The sequence below is a fragment of the Argiope bruennichi genome, chromosome 10 (genome assembly GCF_947563725.1).
Source record: "Argiope bruennichi chromosome 10, qqArgBrue1.1, whole genome shotgun sequence".
NCBI lineage: Eukaryota > Metazoa > Arthropoda > Arachnida > Araneae > Araneidae > Argiope > Argiope bruennichi.
This window is the reverse complement of record NC_079160.1, coordinates 37,594,479-37,609,602: the sequence shown is the minus strand read 5'-3', so window position 1 is coordinate 37,609,602 and position 15,124 is coordinate 37,594,479. Positions and strand designations below refer to the sequence as shown.

The window sequence follows — 15,124 nt, the reverse complement described above, 5'->3', positions numbered from 1 at the left end:
TGTACGTCGTTAAAATATATGTGAAATTTAAATTGGTTATTTTATTTGCTGATTTTTTTAATGCCTTTCTTTATAAAATAAATTTTTAGCATTCTGAGCTAATTGTTACGTTTTATTTAATATTTTTTTTAGTTTTATTATTTGGTTTTAATATTTAATTTCTCTGAATAAATAAGTTTACATTTTTTAATGATCATAGTTTCAAATTAAGGATAACATAATTATATAGGAAACATAATTTAGTCTGATCCCTCCTTCCATTATTTTAACCTGTTCGAGGGTATGTACATCGTCGTGGAGAGGCCCATGGAAGTTGGAGATTGTGCGAGGTGAACATATGAGGTGTGCCATAATCGGAGCTATAATACTTTCATTATATTGCCTGTTTTAATTTCCATATACCACGCATTAATTCAAAGCAGGGACATTTCCTTCATGGCAACCTTGTGTTGTTTTCATATTTTTTTCTCCTGAAATATTTTAAAATTATCTCCAAAATTAAACGTGTATAGCTTTCTTAATTTATATCGCTCAAACATAATTTAACTTCTTATAAAAATGAAACGAAATTTAGAGCAAAATAATGAATATTAATTTTAAAAATTTAGAAACTTCAGAATAATCACTTGTTAAGTAATATGAATGTCATGCTAATACCTTTATCATTTGTTCAATCCGGAAGTTAAGAACTTTGAGTTCAAGAACTCCACATCCCTCAAATCGACAAGTTCAGGATTTTAATAACGAATCCTAAAATTCGGGATTCTAGAGCAATGAATACAAGAAAAGTTAAAGTTATGAATAAAGTTTAAAGTTATGAAATTTAAATTTCTGAATTTTAGAGCAATTAACTTTGAATCCTGAAATTTCGTATTTTAAAAATTATGTGCCTTGAAATTCCGGATTTACAAAATAAATAATTTGAAATTCTGGTTTGATGCAAATCATAATCAACATTGATTGATATTTAAATATATTCGTTTCAATTATACTCCATTTTTAATTTTTCTGTTTTATGTAAATTTTGTCTCCCATTGATTAAACACTGATCTTTTTGACTAAGCATCTATGCTTATAAATTTACAAGAAATTAAAGTGAACAAAATATATGTATTAAAAACACTTCTCCTAAATTTCATTTCACTCTAAATTTAGAAAACATTTTAATTTTGAAATTGTACACAGACCTAATAATTTCTATTTTATTCATGTAGAATCAAAAATCTGATTTCTGAAAGTTTATTGACGATTTATTGTAATAATTTGGATGAAATTTCCTGAATTGTCTTTCTAGAGTTTCAGTTCTCTTGACAATTGATGGAAGCTTATTGATAAAATGGACCATTAATATGAAATATTCCTCCGAACTAAGGTAAACAGTTTAAGATAAACTGTCAAATTAGAAGAAGAATGCTGGAATTGGAACACAAAAGCATGGACAACGCTATATTTATCTTGGAATTAAATAAATTTCGTGCTTTATGAGTGATAGAATATGAATTGAAAACGCAGCATACATCCATTCCATAGTAATTTTAGAATCCATGGTAATGTATGTATAATACGTGAATTTTTGCTAATGCTTATTTTAATATGTATTACAAGAATAAATTCACACTAAATAATGTTCGTAATTCGAATCTTATATTCGTATAAGTCGTATATTCGAGCATACATCCATCAAAAATTTCCATAGAATCTTAGAATCCATGGTAATGTATGTATAATACGTGAATTTTTGCTAATGCTCATTTTAATATGTATTACAAGAAGAAATTCATTCTAAATAATGTTCGTAATTCGAATCTTATATTCGTAAAAGTCGTATATTCGAGCATTCATCCATCAAAAATTTCTATAGAATCTTGGAATTCATGGTAATGTATGTATAATACGTGAATTTTTGCTAATGCTCATTTTAATATGTATTACAAGAAGAAATTCATACTAAATAATGTTCGTAATTCGAATCTTATATTCGTGTAAGTCGTATATTCGAGCATACATCCATCAAAAATTTCCATAGAATCTTGGAATCCATGGTAATGTATGTATAATACGTGAATTTTTGCTAATGCTTATTTTAATATGTATTACAAGAATAAATTCATGCTAAATAATATTCGTAATTCGAATCTTATATTCGTATAAGTCGTATATTCGAGCATACACCCATCAAAAATTTCTACAGAATCTTGGAATAAACGGTAATGTATGTATAATATGTGAATTTTTGCTAATGCTCATTTTAATATGTATTACAAGAATAAATTCATACTAAATAATATTCGTAATTCGAATCTTATATTCGAGCATACATCCATCAAAAATTTCTATAGAATCTTGGAATCCACGGTAATGTATGTATAATATGTGAATTTTTGTTAGTACTCATTTTAACACGAATTACATGAATAAAATCATACTGAATCCTAATATTCCTATATGCATTAACATGTTTGTTCTATTATGAATATTGATATTGTATATATATATATATATATATATATATATATTGACAGATAGACATATAGATTTTTGGATATCCATTTTAAATGAATTAAGACAAGGATGATTCAATATTCAAGATTTCTTAAGCTAAATTTGACTGTAAAAATTTTTCACTATTTCAAAGTTTTGAAGTTTCAGACTCCGAAGTACGCAACACGGAGCATTTCTTTTATATCCCACTAATCATATGTTGAAAATAAGAAATAACTGTAGAATGAAACTTAAGTATTCTTTGAAAAGTTTAGAAACTACCTGAAGGGGGGGGGTTATGAATTGGTTTCATGATTTTCAAACATACTCAGATGACGAGGATCTCATGCACAGGAATTAAGTCTTCGAAATTCTTACAACTAACAGTTGATCCACAGTGAAGCCATTAATATACACTAGGCTTATATAGGCAATGCTTATAGATTGAAACTTGCTATAATTAGAACCGAAATATTACACCTAGATATCATTAGTTATCTTCTGATTGCTTTGGTTTAATGTTTAATATAATTTTTTTTTATCTCAGGTAATTTGCTTTTATTAATAAGAATGTTATTAATAAAAGCAAATATTAAATAATTTTTCCGTTGCCAATTCGAAAATTACATTTTTGCAAACTGTGTTGGACTTTTAACTTCTCATTTACAGCTTTTTATTCCCTTATCGTAATTTTGCATACATTTAGTTACAAATAACATCATAATCAGTTTTATTGTTATAGTAAATCAATTTTAAATGCTCGTAGAGCATTATTAACACGATGTATCAGCAAATAACAAATTAATGAATAAAAAAAGATTTATTAATTTTTATAATAATTAATTGTTATAATTATAGAGAATTAATCTTAAATGCTCGTTGAGCATTATTAAGGTGTACGTACACACTAGAAATTTTTTTCTTTACTTTTAACTTTAAAAATCCAGTGTTTTCACAGTAGGTTATTAATATATGTTTAAACTCATTTCAGTGAGAAAAAATCATATTACACTCATTATTAATTAATTAAATAATATTTAATGAGCTAATTAGCCTATTTTTTGAAACAAAATATCTTAAATTCTAATTTGTACAGACACACAATTCTAGTTGGAAATGAGGCCTAATATTAGTCTTCATGTTGTCTGCCTCAATCAAGTTATAAAAATATATAGTTTTTTTTAAACAATTTTTTCATCAACGATCAATAGAAAAAGCGAGATTTTTTCAGCAATTTTAACTTTTAAATAGCTATTAAAAATTTATTTCTATAAATATTACTTTGATTGAGGTATAAAACATCCCCTATTTCATACAGATTATTTTGATATATAAATAACTGTATTTGGTTCATTTCTTGTTGAGTTATGATTGTTTGAATGAAGCAACATAGTAGAAAAATATCATTCTTCATAAAATGAGTTTTAAAAACACCGTAACTAGAGTTTTCAATGAAAGTATCTCAAGAAAAATAATTATAACTTGAGAAATATTTCGAAAATTGACAACATCTTGGTATCATTTGAAAGCTAAAGGATCAGAGAATATTATTAAGCAATAAAAAAATATTCGATATTTTGAACGATTTTCGAAGTTTCAAGTGTGTACATACACCTTAACACCATGCATCAGCAAATAACAAATTAATGAATAGAAAACTATTTATTAATTCTTATAACAATTAATTGTATGTTATGAGAAATAATTCAATACTTTGCCGATGGGCTTATGTAGTATGTATTATTATAATTCTTAAGTAATACACATTATGTTTGAAAGTAATTAGATACATGAATTGTTAATTTTAGTTTATAGTGCATTTTTATTTTTCAAATAGATTTCAAGAAATATATAATAAGAATTCTATTTGTTTTTTTAAATAGAAAATTTTCAAATCTTCCTTTTTAAAAATTCTATTTTGTTTTGGATACAATTTTTGGGGTATATTTATTGAAAATACATTTCCTTGACAATGTTTTCAAAATCAACTTTAAAACTTAATTGTTAAGTTTTAAAGTTGATTTTGGAACAAAAGTGGGAAAAAATAAAGGATTAAAAAGTCAGAAATTTAATCAATCGTCCTTTCTTTAAAAATTTACACTGCATAAAAATAGCAAAATCTCATTTTAAAACCTTTATTTATAAGACTTTTTTATTTTAAATCAAAATTAAATTATGCATAATTTTTTCAAACGGCGCCATTAATCTTATTGTTTTAACTATTTAAAAATACTTATAGTTATATATTATAAATATATAGTTTGAACTTAAAAACATTTCTAGATATAAACCATTTAAAAATATTTACACAATATATATTTCAATTTATAGCATAAAGACTGATGGATGTTAAAATTTATTTTAAAAGATTATGTAGTGATGTTAAAAAGATGTAAAAGATAATATTTCCATATTATTATTGTATAATAAATGCGTAAATCGATTATAAAGAATTGAAAACAGAAAAATTACATTTCCTTGAAAAATTAAAGTTCCCAGAAGTTCATAAAAAATTAAGGAAATTAAAATTTGCAAACTGAAAAAGTTTACGATACACACAAAACTTAATACCAGTCTGCAAATTTTTGTTCGAATTCGAAGCATTTTTAAAACATCAAAAGAAAGAAGAGGAATTAATGAAGTTAAAGCATTATTCCCAAAAAATAAGTAACTTTCATCAGAGTCTCCTTCAAATTAGAATGTTGAAGATTTAAAAAGATGCTATTTGGCATTTAGAAACGGACTAAAATAATTAACAGATGGCATGTTTCTGAAAACTAATAAGAAAAAACATTAAAAAAAATACAAGAATAAGTTACAATTTCATTTTTTGGATTTCAAAATTAGTTAACGAACAAATTCATTTCTTTATTTCTAAACTCTTAATAACCTGGAGAAGACATCAAAAATATACAAAAGAAAAAATTTCGGAATTAACTTTGGAACAACTTTTGGAATGAAACTGGTTAATAATAATGCAACAAAGTATTAATTTAGTTCACTTTTTAATCCTTTTTAGAAAAAATATACAGCATTAGGAATATTTTCTCTCGCACTGAATATTTTGTGGTTCTTGGATGTATAACGAACATAGTAAGGTTGAAATCAGGGATGAAGACTTATAGAATTCTGAGATTTTTTTATAAAATTTTTTCTTTTCTTAGAAAACAGATTATGTTATTTCATACAGTTACCGTTATACTTAAGATTTAAAAAGTTTTTCTAATGAACCAAATATCTGTTTGGGTTTTAAAAGATCATATATTTTTTAAACTTATGAACGAACTTTAATGCTATTAGGAAATAACCAACTTTGGCGAGTAGCTGATTTGTCTAGAATAACAGTTGACAAAAATTTTAATTAAATATTTTATGTAATTTTGCCTTAATGGCTTCATCAGCAAAATGCTCTTGAGCTTCGAACTTTGACATACATAGAACTCAAAGAGATCACACACCGGTTTTTAAAAATATTGTATTGTTTTTTTCACTGTGCTATGCTTTACCCTAATTTTCTGCTAATATCTTTATATAAGCAATTTCATCACTGGAAAGAAAAGTAATGCTTAAAAGTGGACGCTTCCCTCCGCGGTTAGTTTCATCTTGAGAAGGTGAGTTTTACAGGTATTTTTTATGGCTGCTGAATGGATGCTAGGACAATTACCTTGTGACTTTGGCAGCAAACTTGGTGATGAATTTGGCGACTTAGGCGACAAAAGTAAAAGTTCCTGAAAGTACAAGATTTTTGTGATATATCGATTAGGAGCAAAGATACGCAATTCATCTAAAAATTTATTTGTCTTGCTACTGAGACTATAGAAGTTCGAGAGAGAGAGCTCAATCAACAATCGAGTGAATTTCTCGTTGGAGTTTTGAACACCAGGGAGTTCTCTCTGAGCGCTTTGAGTTGTGGCAATTATTTAATGGTGCAAGTTTGAAGACATAGACGAGACGTTGTATTTTTAATTGCGTTTTATTCTCTCTTTAATATCCATTTTGGGAAAGCAATTTATTTACAAGCAGACGCAGCGCGGCACAAAAACAGAAGTCAAGAAGAGGGAAGAAAGCCCGAAACGAATGAGCACTAGTCTTATATAACATAGAATTTCTGGCCAAGCTCCGATGGAATACATATGATGACCTTTGACAAGGGCAAAGAAAGTATCACTTTCATTTGATACGTAGTACTGATGGCGCATTAGTTTTACAGAGGAATTAATTAAACCGAAAGTGGAATTGGATCACGAAATAAGAGAATATTTTTAGAATGAAGTGACTATGGGCTAAATTAAGATAAAATCTTGGAAATTAGTTAAATTGAAATCAGAATTTATATATATATATATATATATATATATAATTTTGATATAATTAGAATTCAACAAGTGCTACGAATCATAATATTGCTTCCAAGGTCTCTGATCCTGGGTGTTGGCGACAAAAATGATAAACATTAAAAAATATCTGTAAATCTTTCTTCTTTGCAATATGATGAACTACGCAGGGAAGCAATATTATAGATTCGTAACAATATGCAATATAATCCTTATGTCTCTCTAAATACTGGGTTAGATTGAACCGAACTTCATTTTTCAAGATGAGAAAGAGATTATTGTCAATTTTTAGAAACACAGAAGTGAATATAATAATAGATTAATTATAAATTAACCGAATTTTTTCGTTCTTATTTTTATTTATTTGTTCTGTTTAGATATACTTTGGAACATATTATCGCAGAAGAAATATTTGAATGCCATTTTAAAATTCAAAACTCTGCTTTTCGTGCAATTTTTATTTCCATTTTTACCAATTTAGATTTAGACATACTCCATGTTTATTTATTTTATATTTTTATTTTAATTTTTAAATGTTTTTGGCAGTATTGTTTATTGTTTTTAAAAGAATTCGAGAGTTTATATAGTTAGATTAAAAACTAATTGCTCTTAAAAATCTCCAGGCCAACTTTATTTACGTCATCCACATAATAATAAATAACGAATATTGTAATTTAGAGAAACATAGAACTTTTAAGTAGTGAGAAATTTTGAATAGGAATTTAACGATATCTAAAAGAAAACACAAGTTCATCATTCAAATTAAAGCGAAGATAAAGAAATAAAAGCTTTTACAAGCAAATGAAACGGGCATTCGACGATAGTAGTAGCTTCAGGATATAAGGGACCGTGTCAAAACATCGCGACGGGGTGAATGGAAGTTTTAAATTAATTAATTAATTGTCTCAAAACGTTCATCAAAACTTTTCCTTAATACTTCAATAATAGCGAGCAAAACTTAAAGTGCTTATATAACAAATATTTATAATTTATAGAAAAAAAAGTAGCTTTCGGTTGTTTTTAAAAATCACCTTGTTCAATTGATATTCTAATCTTAACTAAGCAAATAATTATTTTTCATTTTCTACATTTTTAAATAAAAAAAGATTATGCATGCATTTTTAATAAATCCTAGAAATGCTGGTATGTCAATACCATTTGGTTTGAAACATCAAAATTAATTAAATTTGTTAAAAATTCCCTTCATTTAAATATAACAGTAATAAGCAAATTATTCTACAATCAGCTCAAGTACGGCAATGATCCAATACTACAGTGGGGCTCAAATCTCAATTTTTTTTCCAAATTCTGTGAAACAAAACGTGTTTCTAGTTTGCCCTTTTATGAGTAGAATTTTTTAATACATCATGTTTCTCGTTATTAAAAATTAATTAATTAGTTTACAGAAATGAATACATGAGATTTCTTAACTAAACATCAATAAATCTTCGGTATTAAACATTCAAGATAGAAATACATATAAGCAAAATTAAAATATTTCAATGCTTTAAAAAATTCATGAACTATAAAAATGTTTAGGATTTAGGCAAAAATTGACAAACTAAATAAAAATGCTTGAAATTGAAAGTATAACACCCTTTATTAATAAAAATATTCTTTGTTTAATTTTTTTTCCATTGCATGTTTGCAATCTCAACTTTATTAAAAATTGCGCACTTTCATATAATTTACACCACAAATTAATTAAATTAATTTATATATTTATGCATTTTTTATGAAATAACTGTTTTATACTTTTGACTTTTGATGAACATATGAGAAATTTATTCTGCCACGAAAGATATCAGCATTTGACTTCATTCAAGATAACGAAATTAATTATTTAGAAGCTGAAGGCACAAAATAATAAATAACATGAATTGAATTTGATTTTTAAAAAGATATATTTAATTTTACCTTTTTAATTTGGTTTGCAAAATATCATTTCAACATAACATCAAATGCAATGCAATTTGATCAGAATATACTATATTCAACTACGAATGTTAAAATATGATTTGCTAAATATAAGTCCATTAGCTTCACATCATTGCAAAACGATTTTACAGTGACATTAAATGGTTGCAAAATCGAATTAACGATATTATTATATTCTTTTAGAGTCTATGCGATTGATTCATTATTATAAACGATTATTAAAAATAATTCCACGATTCTATTAATTTTCTGTTAATAACTGTAGGGTAGGAAAATAAATGAGCATAATACCGAAGTGAACCTCTGTTTGTATTTTTAATAATTGATCTATATAATTTCTCTTGGTCATAAAGGCAATGCGAAGAATCCTATATATTTCAGTTTATTCACTGTTGAACTTATAGACATATTAAAAAAAGCCTAGGTCATATCCCACTGGAACGAAATAATAATTTCTGAAAATTTAAATTATCATTTGCCGAACATGTATTTAGTTATCAAATGCGCATAAATAACTGCAAAATTGTTTCAAGGAGAATATATCACAAAACGCTAATCAATTTTGCTGCTAATTTTTCACCAACTGTCGATGAACTTATCATTTTAAATTCAATTTTATCAAACGAATGATTTAACTTCGAGAAAGCTTTGGTGAAAAAAATTCAAAATGATTTAATAAATCATTAGAAGGTCTAATTAAATCTCAAAAGAGCCAAGATGAATATAAATATATTAAAAGGAAGAAACATCTTTTTGTATTCTAATTAAAATTAGTTTGGTTTATGGATTTTCAAGGAACTTATTTATTTTTTTCAGATAGAAAAAAAGTGTAAAAATGACGCCTACTTTTTTTTTGAAAATTCACGATGTTAATTGAAACTTTCAAAGAATAGTGTAATTTCAAGTAAGATGCTTAAAAAATTAATTAAACCAACATTTCGTAGGATAATTTAATTTAAGTAATTAAAAGTTAGAAAATAGGAAATTCATTCAAAAAATATTTGGTTATCTATAATTATTTATGCATTTTGATTATATATAAAAATTTATATTTATTTAGGTACTCGTGGCAGAATTTAATCACTAATTTCATTTTCAGTTCGAATTTCATAATTTTTTAAAACCAAATTTGATAGATTTCTTTAAAAACATTCATGCATAATTAACTATTGGCAACAGTTAAACCTTTAATTTCTTGTTTATCGTTTGATTAGAAAATTTCTCTTCATAATCATTTTCCATTTAATTTTTTTATAAGTCAGTAGCTAAATAAATAATTAAAAAAATAGAAAATTTAAAATTCTTTAAAATTTTTATAGAAATTTAATTGCAAAATATTGAAAATTTGCGACCATTTTTGAAAATGTCTATTGCCAAGAAATTTATTCATAAGCAATCCAAAAAGAAAGGAAATTTATATTTCTTTAAAATTTCTAAGAACAGAAATTTAATAGCAAAAGATTAAAATCATGTAAATTGAGTTATTCATTTGCTTTGCTATTACAGGAAATTGAACATTCAAAACATTTAAACTATCAAATAAGCTGACACAGTTAATAAGACCAAGATTTATTTTCACAGCATTCTTTTTTTTCATTCCTCGATATTAGAATTTTTTTTATCACCTTTGAAGTGGACAACTGTTCTTTTAATCTAGTCCACCCACCTGATGGTCTCAAGTGTTCTAGTAATTTTAGTTCACCAACGCACCTCCCTTTCCTGTCCCTTCACCTCAACCCCTCTTCTGACGACTTCGAAATGCTCCCATTGGCGGGTATATAAGTCACGTGGAAGGTGGCGGAAGTTCACTCGAAGTGCAGACCCTGAACATCTCAGTTCGCAAAATCGTCTGCAGAAATCAGCAAGGTCTCCGGTAGGACTACCAGTGGTGAGTAGTACTTGTTTTATAAGACAAAAAAAATTGTCTTTTTTTTAAACGTAAAATAACGGTTATCTTCTAAGAATTTTTCTGCAAGATATAGAAAATCTTTTTCACCTTATAAAATTTATAAAATATATATTTAAAACTTCATGATTCATTTGCTAAACTTTATATTTTTAGATGGCAGTCTGGATGTCGAATATAAGATTTGAATTTAAAATTTTAAAGAAAGTTTTATGTTTATTAAAGGAAAACTTAGAATTTTTAGTTGTAGTTGAAATAAAATATCGCAACAGAAAAAAAAAGTGTTGTCATAAAATCTATCCTTTTAAAATGCTAGCATTGTCTTGGGAAAAAAATTTATAACCTTCATAAATTCTTTTAGTATTTCAAGGTCACTGTAAAATTTTTAAAATATCAAACAAATGAATTATAAAATTTAATTAAAAAATGAAGCACTAAGAACATTAATGAAAAAACAATATTCATCAAGATAGAAATCTTTTTTTAAATTTAAAATAAATAAAAATTTAATTCCTTCAAAAACCTCATTAAATTAATTTAATTGTGAATTGAAATATAAATTTTTAAAAAATATAAAATGCATTTAAAGATGAAGAATGGAAGTATATTTAATTGTAAAATAAATGAATTTATATCGTTCTGTCCGGAAATTTTTATCGCTAGTTTAAAAAAAATTTAAATGAAAAAATATTTTTAAAAAGTGATGCCAAATTTTCTATAGAAATAATGAAATGCGCTTAAGGAAACGGGAAAAAAGGCATCAACTAACTTAATAAAAATACTATATTTCAATTTATCCAAATCTGTAAGAAAAATCAATAAAAGAATATACTATACCTAATTTTAAATTAAAACATAAATGAAAATTGTGCATTTTATCCAAAACATAATTATGCAATTTATTTTATGTTATTATAATAGTTTTCATGTATTATCTCACTTTTTATTATCTTGAATTTATTATACAAAGAAAAATTAAATATAAAATAAAACACATGTAAAATTCCAGATTTTTTTTTTTAATTTACGAAATGTAAGACTGTCGTTCAATTTATAACTTAACTGAAATCTCGTAACTAATATTTTTTATTAGCATTTGTAGATTTAATTTTTTAGGAGAAAATAGATTATATCTAAAAATGTACTTAATATAGGTGAAAGATTTTACTAAGGGAATAAAACAGATTTGAAAACAAAGAGAGTTAAAATAAAATTCAGAATATTCGTTATACGTTCGATATTACTTTAGAAAGTTTTCAAAGGTAAATTTGAGTACCGTTTGAATTTATAATACGCAAGAATAAAAATATGCTACAAAGTGTTGGTATGTTAATATAACAAAACATTCTTAATATGTATGGACTATATAAAACAGCTTTTAAATTTAATAAAATAAGCAGAATAAATTATATTTTTTATTAAATCTCTATCTATCTCTATATATTTTTATGCGAAAATTGTTTTGTTGTAACAAAGATTGCAATATTTTTTTAAAGTCTGTTGTAGAAAATATTAAAAAGGCTCTTTAAATTTGTAATTATATAACGGAAATTAAGTTTCTTTTTTTAAAAGATCTTATTATAAAAATTGAAACTATGTTTCTTTTAAGGAATAGTACAGCAGCCCAAAAGACAGTCATCATTGAAATTTACAATTATTTTTTTAAAAATTACAAAATACATCGAAAATTTTGTAGCAAAGGGGACAAAAAAAATCCATAAAAATAAATATTTAAAAAATTTATGTTTAAAAAAATTTAAATCTAATAAAGCTTTTTTATTCAACATATGAGAAATTATTAATTATTAATTATAAATTATTAATTATTCCCAATTCAGAAGTATTTTAGTTCAAGTAAACAAGTTTTAACTATGTTGTAATGTACATTATTTATTTTCATGCATTTGCTTTTGCTGTTTTCGCTATGTATAAGAAATAGTTGAAACAAATTTGGTTCTTGCGCAACTAAATTCAGACAAATTATTGAGGAAAAACAATGTATACTTATTTACCATATAATTTCACTGGATTTTAAAAAAGTAGAATCATGTCAGTGGGTAATTATTGAGGAAAAACAATGTATACTTATTTACCATATAATTTCACTGGATTTTAAAAAAGTAGAATCATGTCAGTGGGTAATTATTGAGGAAAAACAATGTATACTTATTTACCATATAATTTCACTGGATTTTAAAAAAGTAGAATCATGTCAGTGGGTAATTCATCATTACTTTTATTTCATTTATTTTGCATAGAATTTAAAAGATATTGCATTTTTGAAAATAAATATTATGCAAATTATTGAGTATATTCAGTATAGATGAATTAAACCAACATCAAATTAGACCATTATTAAAAATAGATATTTATGCCTTGAATCATCTGTACGTGAATAAACAGTTAAAATTCATATAATATAAAACCTCTTACAATGAATTATCACTTTGTACTGGTATTATCTAACAAAAATTATTTATTTAATTTCTTTTTAATAAAATTTTAACTAAAGACATTATAATAAATATAATTTAAAATTATCTTAGTAATAAGAGTTAAAAAGCATTGCAGTATATTCAATTATTTCGTTAAAGTCGTTTATATTAAAATTTACTTATAAAATGGCTCTTAATGTTTTATTTCTAATTCCTTATGGCTTTTATCTATTTTCTGCAATGCCATTGTGATTTAGAATCTCGGAGTTGTAGATTAATGAGAAGATTCAGCAGAAGACTTTCAGCATTGTGGAGAAAGAAAGCAATAAACAGGTCATCATAGATCAAGCGACCAGACATTAATGGGGCGATGAAATTTGTAGAGTGCGATGCCGAATCAATCCGCATTCCATATCCTCTTATTTCCAAACATGACATTACAATGTCCTGAAGTTCATTTCCTAATAGCCCTGGTATACCTTTAAAATGGGACTTTAATTTTGCTATCTATTTCGATATATCCAGTTTTGACTTAAATCATAATCAAAGATTAAAATTAGAGTTATTCTCCAGAGTATTCTACATAAAAAAAGGAAAATAATAAAATACTTGTAACTTATTTCTTTGTTCATTAAAAATAAGAATTATTATCAAAAATGAGTTTAATAAAATATAAATTGTGAGTCTGAGAAATAATATTAATAAAAAAAATGTAGAATTGGTAGGATCGCAAAAACGAAATTTCAGTCAAACCAATTGAAGTGATCTTCCCAAAACATTCTGGTATATTCTTTAATAAATATACTCATGTATTATTAGCCTCATGCTATTAGAGAACAAGAATTATGACAGAACTCATTAGCTTGCTATCTTTGACAATTTTTTTCGGCAATCAATAACTGGAATGTGATTATTACACCAACACTAGAACACCGAATGCATGTAGACTTCTGTTTTCGAAATGATTGGCACTAAAATTGACACAACTGCAATTGTAGTCATAAAATCACCAGCCAAGTTCCATAACTTTGCATCATTACATTTTTGAGTTATCACGCTTATATGCTTAAATATAGGCAGATAGACGGTCAACCCCTAGACAATTTGGTTCCAAATTTTATAAATATCCAGGTGTTAATTCTATGTATCTAATTTTTTTAAGCCTAGCTCTCTTAGTTTTGTAGTTATCGTTTTAATTTATGATCGGATAGCCAGGGAGATACATTTCTTCTGAATGTATTTCGTTTAAAATTTGATAGATGACTATAAAGTCGGTGTAAAGACCACATTCCTAATTATATGTATCTAATTTAAAAGGTTTTTGATTATCGTTTTAAATTAGATGACATGATTCTAATTATGGGTTTTTTAGACTTGGGGGAAGTCTGAAATATGGAGATTCTTCAAAATATTGAATTCGATTTTTTTTTTTTTTTTTTTTGTCGATCACAATTTTTGTATATTTCGTGTACGAGAAAATAATAAGGGATTTTTTTTTTTTTTTTTTTTTTTTTTGCGCCTCAAAGAAGATTTGTTAAATAATGATACCAAATTGAAAAAAAAAAGAATTTTATTTCAAATAAAAAAATATTTTAAGAAGACACATAAAATTTCAATTATCTTTAATAATTCAAGAAACTCGTCTTACACTTCAAAACAAAATTTTGAAATAAATAAATAAACATTGAATGAACTTAATAAATCATTTTTTTGTTATGATTCGAACCTGGGATGCCCAGATCACAGGAATGATGCGCTACCCCTATGCTATCCCGCCTGTAGTAAAAGATTATTCCTCCTTTTATTGCATTCACAAAAGTTGTTCTATTGCCTATAGAATCTAGGATTTTTTTTAGTTTAGTTTAGTTATATTAACGTCCCGTTTGAAGCAACACTAGGGCTATTTTGGGACGGACCTCGTAATTTTGAACCGCGGTCAGATGACGAGGACGACACCTGAGCTGGCACTCCCCTCTCCACACCGCACCACACCAGCGGGAGGACGTTTGGTCAGGACGGATTTAACGTGC

The 15,124-nt window shown here is 25.8% G+C and overlaps 1 protein-coding gene across 2 annotated transcripts in view; it reads left to right on the top strand.

Annotated features, from left to right (window-relative positions):
- Positions 1-10,542: 10,542 nt before the first annotated feature.
- The window catches only part of LOC129988774 (uncharacterized), a 49,896-nt gene continuing 45,314 nt past the window's right edge, over positions 10,543-15,124 (top strand). For both annotated transcript variants that reach the window (XM_056097042.1, XM_056097043.1), the window contains exon 1: positions 10,543-10,641. The gene's annotated coding sequence lies outside the window, so the exon portion shown is untranslated. The remainder of the gene's footprint in view (positions 10,642-15,124) is intronic.